Raw genomic sequence first — 10,248 nt, 5'->3', positions numbered from 1 at the left:
ACCTTTTGTGTGTTGTGAATTTATTCATATTTGCATTGTGTAACTTACTCTTCTTTAAAAAATATAACTTCTTGAAAATAATACTCCATGTGGATATCTTTTTATCTCCTTTCTAATCACATAATTTTAATGTAGAATTGTATTAAGCCAAAGTAAATTGAGTCAAGTTAAATTTAAAGACATGAATAAATAATATCATGTTGAGGTATAACTTCTTTCACATACATACACAATCACACATGTGAACACATCTTATAATGGTGAATTCATGAAACAAAAATAGTTGCTAAAAGAAATGTTTTGGATGCATGTAAGTGGTGGGGCAGTGTCCTAACTTACATTCCACAAATTACTTTTTCAACTGTTACAATTCAGACTCTTTGATTGGCATTGCAATATGTCAACCTTGGTCATTATATTACTTTTTTTTTATATATTCTTTATTGATTTTTTAAAGCTACACAGAAAGGGAAACAGAGATAGAGATAGAAACACTGATTAGAAGAAACATCGATTGGCTGTCTCTGCATACCCCCTAATGGGACCGTGTCCACAACCTGGGCATGTGCCCTGACTGGGAATGGAACTGGAAACTCTTGGTGCGTAGGATGACACTCAATCCACTGAGCCACACCAGCTAAACAAATCATTATATTCTTTTTGTTTATAAAGCACACAAATCTTTTTTCAATTAATACAATATGTATGCTTCAGAACTCTGTGAAAGAAAGAAGTATAGGGAGAACAGCTTTGCCATCATGAAAAATTGTTATTGAAGTTACAATAAAAAATATTGATCAGAGCATTTTATAATGAATTGCAAAATAAAGTCTTGGAATTCAGAGTCAAGGAAACAGTAATTTCTCTGGAAAAAAATAGGATTTGTATTATCTTTATATATAAAAGCCTAAGTGAACATTATGACCAAAACTACCAGAATGACTGGTCTACCAGTCACTGATGCGCACTGATCAACAGGGGCCAAACACTCAACACAGAAGCTGCCCCTGGTGGTCAATGCACTCTCAAAGCAAACCTCCTGTGGACACTCTTCCATCCCTCCCCCCCTCCGGCTGGCAGGCCCCAATTGGCCCTGATCACCATCCAGGACTAGAGATCCCACCTGTGCACGAATTCATGCACTGGTTTTAGCTTATAAAAACCATGTAAGCATTTGTGTTTCTCTAACTTCTTTTGCTAAAAGTCAGAGGTTAGTTTCATGTTCAAGTAACTTACTACCCTATCCTCATTTTTTATATAGTCCTCTTTTGTTCACCAGGGTTTCAACATTTTTGTGATATCTTTGCCTTCTAGTAAACTACCAATATATCAACTCCTTCATGGAGGTGCACAGAGAAAAGATAAAAAATAAATGCATGCAATGCTTACTCTTTTCCAAGTCCCTAGCTTCACTGTTAAACTGAACACTTTTTAATGACTCTGGTAGACTTTGTGATGCACCGCCAGCTATTACTTCAATGAAGTACTTGCTACCCAGCTCATAGAAAACACACACACACACACACACACACACACACACACACAAAAAAAAAAAAAAAAACTGGCAAAAGCTTTCTGCTGTCTCTCCTCCCGGAACTGCTTCAGTGGCAGAGAACTGCATTATCCATGATCACCTTTCTTCCTAGGACAGCCTACAAACAATAACAAATCATTGAGAGAGTACAAAGTCCATGTCATCTCAGCACAACTTGGGACATTTCTCATTTTGAGTGCCCAATGGGGTTGTATAAATTTGCCACTGGGTTTTAATTATAGAATAAATTCTCCCTCTGCTTAAATCTGCTTTCTTACAATCTCTTCCAAAAGTTCTGATTCCAAAAACACTCCTTGGTTGAAAGGTTATACACTAAATTCCATTTCAAAGACTTCTTCTTAGAGAATAGAACTTCCATCAGTTGCTACTAGGGACCTATTTAATTGATAAAACTTTCACTGGTAGCCGCAACCAGTTTGGCTCAGTGGATAGAGCAATGGTCTGCGGATTGAAAGGTTCCAGATTCGATTCTGGTCAAGAGCATGTACCTTGGTTGCGGGCACATCCCCAGTGGGGGTTGTGCAAGAGGCAGCTGATCAATGATTCTCTCTCATTGATGTTTCTAACTCTCTATCCCTCTCTCTTCCTCTCTGTAAAAAAATCAATAAAATATATTTAAAACAAACACCTTTCACTGGTATTAAATTGGAATGATATTATGCTATAAAGGAATATATTCGTTGGTTCAATGCATGAAGAGAAATAGGGGGAGGGGATAACGTTTATTCAAGTAAAGGATTTGAATGACTAGGAAACTCTATCTGAACAAGATAACAAGTATCTAAGAACAAAAGCTAAACTTGAAAGCCAGAGAGGGACTCCATGGTAGCATACATAGTACCTCTCATTGTCTGCAGAGTGAGCAAAAAAGAATCTCCATAGTCCCCTGAATCTTTTGAGTCTGCATAAGTGGCATAAATATTTCTATTTAAAGTTAGCACTTCCCTCTTGCTTGAAGATGATTTAGATAACATGTGTCCCCCCCGCACGCACATTTTGTTCTGCACTTCTAGAACCAGAGTGAAGTCACATTATAAACTAGCTATGGAAGTGATGAGAGGTACAGTGCAAGTTGTTGTGTTACGTGGCATTATAATTTGGAAGACCTTGTGGCATAAGAGGTGTTGATGATAAAAGACGCCATGTAGATATTAAGGCAGGCACTAATGAAAGAATCATAACACAATTGCTGGGGGGTTAGAGCAAGGCCATACCATCAGAATTGTATGCCTTTGTAGAAACAATTCTTGACACACTACTGGACCTAGTACAGATGAAGGGAATGACAATGGGATACCAAGTCACAATTGAGCCACAGCTGCTGGTCATGAACTAGGAACTGTCAAACCCACTAAGTTGTAAAGTAGGGAAGAATCCTTTAACTATTGATTGAGGGTTCTAAGTAGTAGAACCCACGATTAAGATCAAGCAGAATTAGAGGGTCCATGTGAACTATGCAAGCAGATTCCAAGTCCCCCATGTCATTCTCACCAGGTTTACCCAAGAACCTCTTTACCAGATCACAGATGTAGCCATATACGGCATCCTTCCTTACCCAGCTAATGGAGGAAGACAAAGCACAAGATTGCTTCATGAGTGTCAGTTCAGTGTATGGGTGCAGCCTGAAATAGGACAGCAGCTGCATCACAGCCCCACTCAAAAAGGACTTTGAAAGAGAGTAAGGAGAAAAATTTATCCCAATACAGAGTCTCAGATGGAGCACTTGGTTATACATGTTGTATAGAAATATAAGTGACACAAATTTTTATATATCCGGATTCAAACTCAGTGACAAATGGCTTGGCCAGTTGATCCAGGGCCTGGACGAAGAAAGATAGATGAAAATGCAGGGGAAAAAAGCTCTGGGAGTAAAAGCATGTGGAATGAACATATGGAAGAGATCATGAAGCATGAAAACCTTTGACTTGCATGCTCATACTCATTAATGGGTAATAATTATGAATAGTGTCCGGTGGGCACTAGACTTATCAAGGTGATCAATTTGTAAGTTATATAAATGCATAATCACTTTCTATACCTGAAACCAATGTAATATTGCATAGGAACTGTAATTGAAATTTTAAATAAATAAATAATTGGGAGTACATCTATTAACAAAGAAAACTTCCATCCCCTATCACTGTCCCTTAGTACTCAGTAGTTCTTAGCACCAGAAGTATAACAGAACGATTAACTTCTGACAGTGGTATAAATGTAGGCTTGTTAAAACAAGGATTATTAATATTCCCTCATGTTATCACCCTGACCTAACTTAACCAACCATAAAGTACAATAACATAGAGATCTGTAATTTTGTGGCTTAGATAAAATGCCCAAAGGGGGGGGGGAGAGAGAGAAAGAGAAAGAGAGAGAGAATTAGAGTCTAATAAAGTGAAATGCAGTAATCATATTTCATTTTCTTATTAAAAATATATGGAACACTCCATGAATTTGTGTGTCATCCTTACACAGGGGCCATGCTAATCTTCTCTGTATCATTCCAATTTTAGTATAAATGCAACTGGAGTGAACATGCATTAATCATATTTTAAAGAGCTGGGGTTTTGCATTTTATTTTAAAACCAATAGCTACAACGATACTGTAATGATTGTGATAACTTCTTACACTTATGATGACATTGTGCTCATTATAGAAGGTTATTAAAATTCCAGAAACCTCAACTCTAGCCGATCTTTGAGAGGGAAAAAGGACCCTCTCTCAGCTATAAAAAACCCAGAATAGTTGATGTGTCAGTGCAATTTAGTGCCCTTATCTGTCTTAGAGGTGGTGGTATGGCTGATGAACTGTGCTTCTCTTACACGCATTTTAGAGAAGCAAGATAAATCTGCCAAGTCAAGGAGAGAAATGAGGTATTATTGGGAAGAACATCAGCTTTTAAGAGTTGAGTTCAAAACTAAGTTTTGCCTCTGATGTGCTATAGAACTCAGTAAGTCTTAACTTCTCTGGACTCTTTCCTCATCTGTAAAATAGAGATAAGATGGTAACATCATTGGGTTCACATCTCTACCCCAGAGGATGTCATATAGTAGGTGTCTAATATTTTTAAATGATGGATTAATTATATTAGACTAGAGACCCAGTGCACAAAATTCATGCACTTGGCGAGAGGGGCGGGGGTCCTTCAGCCAGCCTGCACCCTGTCACAGTCTAAGAGCCGGCTTAGGCCTGTTTCCACAGGGGGAGCACTGCTAAGAATTACTGAGTATTAAGGGAAGGTTGTGAGGGACAAATGTTTGCTTTTCTTTTTTAATAGATGTACTCCTACTTATTTATTTACATATTTAAAATTTCAATTACATGCAATATTATATTGGTTTCAGGTATAGAAAGTGATTGTGCATTTATATAACTTACAAAGTTATACCCATTAGTGAGGAGCAGGGAGTGGACCTAAGCCATCAGTCGGACATCCTTAGTGCTGCCGCGGAGGTGGGAGAGGTTCCTACCACCACCACTGGGCATGTCAACCATTACCCCCCACTTCTGCCTGACCAATGCTCCCCCTGTGGGAGTGCACTGACCACCAGGAAGCAGCTCCTACATTGAGCATCTGCCCCTGGTGGTCAGTGAGTGTCATTGAGACTGGCCATTCTGCTGTTCAGTTGATTTGCATATTAGTCTTTTATTATCTAGGATAATTATGTAAGATATATTAAGTATCCAGCACATAGTAGGAACTGAGTAAATGGTAGCCATTATGTTTGTTTGCTTGTTTGTTTTTTAATGTATCAGTTACTTCTATTTATTGGTGTTGGGTCAGCAATATTTCTGTGAGGGAAAAAGTAAAGCTTTTTCAAAAAGTCAAGTCACTCACACACAAATTAAAATACAAGGGAAAGATCAGGTCAGAATCAATTGCTTTGTTGTATATTGCTGTAAGCTAATTATTTAATTCATGCTTTTCCCCTGTTTAATTTTTTTTTTCACTGCAGGATCAGACTGTTAATACACTTAATGAGGCAAAGAAGCATTGCAGTATATCTGAGCAATTAAAGCCCCGCCATTCAGATGCTAATAAAACCTGCAATTGTCTCCTTTCTGCCTGGAAGAACAACTTTATAGTTTATTGAACAAGTAAGATTTGATTCAGCTCTAGTTCTTCTCTCAAAAGTCTCTGCACTTTGCTGTCCTCACCTAACTCTTTGCAAGGATTTTTTTTTTCCTTTTTAATAGAAAGAAACACAGTCAATATTATCAGGATGTACCCAGGTTCAGTGCATTCTCCACGCATAAGTGCTATTTGAGGTCATTCCAATGAAACAGGCTCTCTTACTTGCTGCTCTGCGCCAAAATTTGCTCTTGTTTCCTTTCCTCAATATGAAACAAATCGGTAGCATGCAGGGACAGCTATGATGTTTACTCCATTGTAAATGTTGCATTCTGTCCTGGTAAGAAAGTCACCTCCTTTATCAGACCATTGGACTGACAAATCCTCGCCTCATCTAAGAGTGTGTGTGTGTGTGTGTGTGTGTGTGTGTGTGTATGTGTGTGTGTGTATGTGTCTGTGAATGAAGAATATGAATGGGCCTGCTTTTATTTTGAACTTTCTGATTGACTTGCCCTGGGCAAGTACCTTTGCAGTACTATGGACAGCTCTGCATTCCCTGGCCTAAAGGGGGTCTGGAAAACTGCAGAGGAAGCTTAGAAGAGTGTCACAACTGGACTGAAAGTGTAGAGATAAAGATAATGGAGCTGGACTTCTGCTTCCAATTAAACAGGCTACAAGAGGGACTGTGCAGTGTGTGATTAAAGAATGTCTTGGAAAATGGTGACAAGTGCCCCGCGTTCTCTGAGCAGAGTAGAAGGAAACAGGTTTAAATGGCAGAATGAAGAGCTCGGTAAGGGTTGTTCATAGCTAAATGGGTTCTCTAAGGATGGTGTTTCCAGTTACATTGAGGTGATCTGTGGAGACTGTTTCCTTCTCCGGTGGCTTTTAATCCTATGGGTACAGTATCTGTGCAGAGAAAAAGAACAAGAAGCATATGGGGGAAAGGAGAAGAGGAGGAGGAAAAGAGGGACATGGAATTCCTTCCATCCATCAGCCAAAATCATACTGCCTTCAGGGGCCAAGAAGGTTAGGCATCCTATCTCACACCATCTACAACAAACACTTCAGGCCTCCGGAAAAAGCAAGCAGCCAGACTCCATGTGACACAAAGCAGCACCCACTAACAAGGAAATGAGCCTCATTGTCATTCCTCAGGCACAGAAAATTATGTGAACATTAAAAAAAGCACACACACACACCAACAGCATGTTTACACACGCATCTATTAATATCAATTCCGGGTGGAAGAAGACAGGCCTCCGGAAAGCAGAAGTGCCGGAAATTACCAATCAAAAAGTAGCACCATCGAAATCTCTCTTCTCTTCTAAAGATAAGCAAACATTTCAATAGCAGCTTCATAATGACCACATCTCTTCAGCCACAGCAGGTTGCCGCCTGGTCCCCGCAGGAAAATGACAAATGAATGCTGTTTAATATTTTGCTTGAACAGTTTTTTCTTTCGGAACTATTTGCAATACGATAATGAGAAGAGCATAGCTGCAGAGAGTAGCATTTTGTAAGGATGACTACCTTTCTAGGGCATATCATCTGATACACACTTTGTTTATCCAGAGTGAATTCAGTGGTTAAAATGATTAATTGAACCCATTTTGGGTTACTCATACCAGCTCTTGCAAGGGAGGTGATTGCTATTTTTTTTTTCTCTTAGTGACTCATACAAAGACGCCAGCAGTATTCTGGCAATAACAAAATGACATTTCTAAATTTAGCAGTTCATAAATCTTTTAAGATGCCAACCACATCGAGTTCTCCCCTCCCCCAGGCTGCTCTCCCAGAACTTGCTCGTATGTGCAAAAGACCTAAATGTGTATGGAGACAGGAAAGAGACTTCCTCAGGGTATACTATCTCTCTGCTCCTCCCTCAGTACCTATCAATACCTCTATGCACTCTGGTTGGAGCAATGTGTATATTTCCCAAGTGATAGCTTTTATTATCCCATTAAGATGCTAACCCTGTCTGGCATAAACATACACAGAATACTATGTGCATGTTTCCAAAGGAGTCCAACTCAATGCATTACTTTCAGGGGGCACTGTGGAAACAAGCAAATTTTCTCCTGTCCTTATATGTTATCCTCTCTGTGACATGCAATATGCAGTGATTTCACAGCCTCAGGAAATGGAATTTTCTTTGCTTTTATCATTTTCCGTGGTTAACAGAAGGCACTTACCACATGCATCTGCCCTGCCAATGTCCTTTTGCCCATGGTTCCGAGGCTTCAGGGCTCCCATTGTTATCCGGAACTTTTACCAACACATGGCTCACACAGATAGTGTGCAAACAAGGGAAGGTAAGAGCGTTAGAGTTGGTGAAGTGAGCATCCAAACGGCTATAAAAAGGGATTTTTGAGCATAGAGACATTACAGCTATTGCTTTTAAATAGTTAGCTAATTTTAATCCCTTTCAGTCAAACCTCTTCACCATGTAGATCTTCCCATCATTGAATGGAAGAGCACACTGATTACTTTCCATCTACTTGCAATGACTTTCTACAAGTACACATGATAATTTTTTATTTTTATTTTTTTTTGCCTCTCCTTCATTTTTTCTTCACAGACCCTGTTTAAAATACAACCCTTCCCAGGTCAATTACAACAACATTATCATTTAAGAGTAAATGCAATCAGCACATATAAGATGAGCACATCAAAAGATTAAAATTAATAAGAAAATTCTTTATAAAAGCTGAGAGGTAGAAACACAAAGCTTTATTTAAAGTGGGAAAGGTACATTTTGAGATTCTATATCCTTATGTCAAGGGATTCTCAGTGATTCTCTCCTTTTCTTTTGTCTGGTGTGCTTACTGTTTATATTACACAAAACAGAATGTTCTATATTTTGGAGCATTTGAGCTGAACACACAATTCTTGACTTAAATTATCTGAGAAAAAATTTTTCCAAAAAGCAGATAGTGTGACATATGAAGCCTGGTGACTACTTAGCTCAGTAGCTCCATGAAAAGCATGCAAACTCTACTGAATCTACTGCATTCCTTTGCCTTTCCATCAGTAAAGTATTTGAAAAACTAGATCTACTATGAAAATAAAGGCATCTTAGTCAAGTGTCCCTTCTGGCTTAGGAAAAAAAAAGTTATCAAATTTTTAATTGGATTAAAGATAATGGTGATCAGTATAAAGCAATGAGGTCAGATTCTATTTCTATAAAGAATTAGGTAATTTTCAGATTCCCCTTTGAAGATTCACTAGAGATAAATAGAATTCCCAATTATTTTTGAAGATAGAATATAGAGAATAAGTTTAAAATCTACATTTTAAGGTGATTATTTGCTGGTTTTCTACTGAATTTATGTCAACAGATCAACTAAAATTAATGGCACTTCCCTCTACTCATGTTTTCTTGATCTTTAAACATGAAAAAAAGGCAAAGTTAACTTTTCCTTTGTTGTTCTTACATCTCAAGATGTATATATTTATCCTATTATTCGTGGCTTTTTGATAATGATGGATTATATAGAATGCAGAAACCATGGATCAGGTTCCTTTACAAAAACTGGTTCACTGACTTCCATCTCAAAGCAATATACCAAATAATGTGTTGGATATTAGCAGTGCAGTGACTGTGTACTTCTTTTCTTCCTTTTTTCTGTTTATAGTCTATGGTAGTTTCTGCTGTGAAATAGTAATTTGGCTTTTCATTAACCAGGAACAAACCTTCCTTCTTCCCTCCCTTTCATTCTGAGAGAGAAAGATTGTTGGCTAGATGGTCTCTTTGTTGATTTAGGACTTTAACCGGAGATTACATTTTTGTTTAGAAGATCTCTGTATAAAGATGGTCACCCATCAGCTAGGTCTGTGTGGATTCAGGGGGAGAAGCACTGACTCAGGTTTCAGGTGTTGATGGAAAGCTAATGTCATGGGAAACAATGATATGACAAACTGGTCTACATTGATGAAACTGAGCTATTTTCACAGCTAACTTTGGTAAATATGGGCAGCAGAAAAACTAAGCTGTCAGTTCAGTTCTAGCCTCTGTCCCAAGATATCACATCTGGCTCTAGAATTCTAGGAAAAGCAGATGCTCACTCTTCTCTGGATACAGTATCAATATTTACTGGTAGAACTGCAATTTATTTAGGCCACTCCAACCCCTTTAGACTCAAAGCTTTCAGAATAAACAAGGAAAGAGGCGGACATGACTGTCGTCACCAAACTCATCAATAAACAGGACGGCAAAATGCCTTCTACTTAGATGTTGCAAAGCAAATGTGTGAAGCTAGTGTAATTTTATTTTTTCTTTATTACAACCATGATGAATACTCCTGTGTTGCACAGTGAAAAAATAAATAAATAAATAAGGACTTTGATCTGCTATAGTTATAATGTGCATCACAGACCTTTCTTGCTCTTAAAAATGTTACAGCCTTTTCCTTTAAAATGTGAAATCTGAGATAATTAAAAAGTAGCTCAAACTCTAATCTCTTTCCTTTATAAGGAGCTACTCAAACTCTAATCTCTTTCCTTTATAAGAAATAAGACCAACAGCCTCTCATGAAATTAACCATAAGTAAATAAAAATTTAAAGCTCATAATACTGACAAATTAGTTAACCTCATGCCAGTATCTGAAGTGAGGATTTAGTTC

At 38.1% G+C, this 10,248-nt stretch overlaps 1 non-coding gene across 1 annotated transcript; it reads right to left on the bottom strand.

Annotated features, from left to right (window-relative positions):
* Nucleotides 1–3,982: 3,982 nt before the first annotated feature.
* LOC118716816 lies at nucleotides 3,983–4,087 on the bottom strand. Its single transcript, XR_004987274.1, has one exon. It is a non-coding gene; the product is annotated as a U6 spliceosomal RNA (small nuclear RNA).
* Nucleotides 4,088–10,248: the final 6,161 nt, after the last annotated feature.

This window comes from Pipistrellus kuhlii, unplaced genomic scaffold (assembly GCF_014108245.1).
Source record: "Pipistrellus kuhlii isolate mPipKuh1 unplaced genomic scaffold, mPipKuh1.p scaffold_m20_p_12, whole genome shotgun sequence".
Lineage (NCBI taxonomy): Eukaryota > Metazoa > Chordata > Mammalia > Chiroptera > Vespertilionidae > Pipistrellus > Pipistrellus kuhlii.
The sequence above is the reverse complement of the archived record's forward strand: the minus strand, read 5'-3'. Positions and strand labels throughout refer to the sequence as shown.